The sequence below is a fragment of the Lynx canadensis genome, chromosome B2 (genome assembly GCF_007474595.2).
Source record: "Lynx canadensis isolate LIC74 chromosome B2, mLynCan4.pri.v2, whole genome shotgun sequence".
NCBI classification, from domain to species: domain Eukaryota; kingdom Metazoa; phylum Chordata; class Mammalia; order Carnivora; family Felidae; genus Lynx; species Lynx canadensis.
The window spans coordinates 85,310,510-85,312,715 of NC_044307.1; the positions used below are offsets into that span (position 1 = coordinate 85,310,510).

Here is a 2,206-nt window from a genome sequence, read left to right on the forward strand (position 1 = left end):
GACACCAGAATCTGTATCCATCTAAAATGTATTTTTACTGAAATATAATGAACAGCTTATAAAGCACAGTTTTTGAAGGACAATGGCAAAATAACTTTATTAAAGCAGAGGGCCTTTCAATTAGTTTGATACAAAGGCTGTCAAACATTCACTTTCTCAGTGTTGAAGAACACAGCATTACTAAGGCAAAACTTACTGATTTCTGAAATGGCTAAAATCCTTAGCTATATTATTTCTCCAGAGAAAAATAGTAGTTCAAACCAACCATTTCATTTGCTATAAACAATGAATATATCCATGACTAGTCACATAACCAGTACCCATAGAGTAAATGTAGGGAAAAACATGATGAATTGACATTCAACAAAAGTGCTCTAAAAGTAGATATTACACATTCAAATATTTTTCTTTCAAGTTTATTTCTAGCACTAATTTATGTGCTAAAAAAATAAAACACCATAATAGCATATCACTACTATTTCTCTGCCTTATTAGACAAGATAAATTGTGTAATCTTCTTTCATAGCACACGGTGAGGTAGAGAGTCATTTAATTACCTGTGAATCAAAGCAATTTAGGTAACTCTTTCTGATCATTATCACAGAGACTCAAGGAACTAAAATGCTCAATAATCGATAGCAACTCAACCTCAAAACAAAGTTAAGCCCTTGCAATTTTCCTGGAATAGGGCTCACTGTTTGACCAAGTAGGATTCCACTGACTCTAGAATCCCTGAATCTCCTCCCCTCTGACATGGGTCATCACTACCCTAGGTACTGCTTTGTGCCTGTTCCTACTCTTAACACGTATCGCTTCTTAAGCTTTAAAAGTACCAGAGTGATTAACTGATATGTGTATACTCAATACCTAGAACTATATTTGACATATTCTGGGCACCAAATATATTATTTATAGAAAATTAAAATTTAAAGGCAAGCGCTGCCCGGGGGGGACGGGTACTGGAGCCAGATCCCAAGCCATGCCAACTCGGCCACCGCTGCCATGTGCTGGGTCCCCGTGCTGCTGAAGAATGCTGTCCCTGGCAGGAGCCCCCAAGTACATGGAACACTTCAGCAAGTTCTCCCTGTCCCCTGTCGATGAAGCAGTTTCTGGACTTTGGGTCCAGCAATGCCTGTGAGAAAACCATTCACCTTCCTCAGGCAGGGGAAGCCCCTGTGCCTGGCCATCATGAAGAGATCAACCTGCTTCCTGACAGAGTGCTGAGCACACCCTTGGTGAAGCTGGTCCACAGCTGGTATGTCCAGTCTCCTGGACATCATGGAGTTCCTGGACAAGGACCCCAAGGACAATCGTACCTGCACCAGGTCACTGATGCCCTGATCATCCGGAACCGCTGTGACCAGGTGGTGCTCACCATGGAATATTTACAACTTGTTTTCACAGACCTCCCTTTAGAGCATGCATTAGCTATAGGTGTTTCTTCATGACAGGGTGTCAGAAAACAACTCTATATACTGCTTTAGATAGTGTGCAAATTACACCGCATGTGTTCTAGCTGCGAGAAATAATAATAGGTTCTTCCTCCAAACAACTAATACAAAGCCCACCATGTTAACAATGAAAAGCCCTGTAAAAAATAAAACTATGGAGAAAAAGGCTATTCTGTTGTTTTGATAGTCACATAACATTTTAACATACTGTGTTCCTGAACTTAAGACATAGTTTTGCCTTGTTTAACCCAAAATCTCTTGTTTATTTGTTTATTAAAAACAACTTCTTTCTCATGGAGCCACCCTGTTGTTTTCCAAGACAAAACAGACACAAACAGAAATAGGAAAATGAAGCAGAGAAATGCATGGCTTCAGCACACCTGATTATTTGAATATATTATTTGAAAGATAGTATTTTATTCTCATGCTCTGAGTTCAGACTCACATTTAAGAATCAATTTGTTCACTGAACTATATAGTCCTTTAGAGTCAATTTCTTATAATTATTTTGAAATAGTCTAATTTGGTAATTTTCAAACTATTAGGAGGTGTCCTGATACCCTTATGATAGTTGTGTAAAATTTTAAGAATTATAAAACACCTAAGAATATACCCATATGTACAAAAATCTTATTGGGTTGCAAATTTTGAAAAGCTTTATTTAAGGGATGTTTTATCATCTACATCTTCATAAAGGGACATAAAGCTCAAAAAGGCCAAATAATTTATCCATGAATATCAGCTGATAAATGGAT

The 2,206-nt window shown here is 37.9% G+C and overlaps 1 pseudogene; it reads left to right on the plus strand.

Annotated features, from left to right (window-relative positions):
* The first annotated feature begins 1,002 nt into the window (after positions 1-1,002).
* LOC115514963 lies at positions 1,003-1,448 on the plus strand (annotated as a pseudogene).
* Positions 1,449-2,206: the final 758 nt, after the last annotated feature.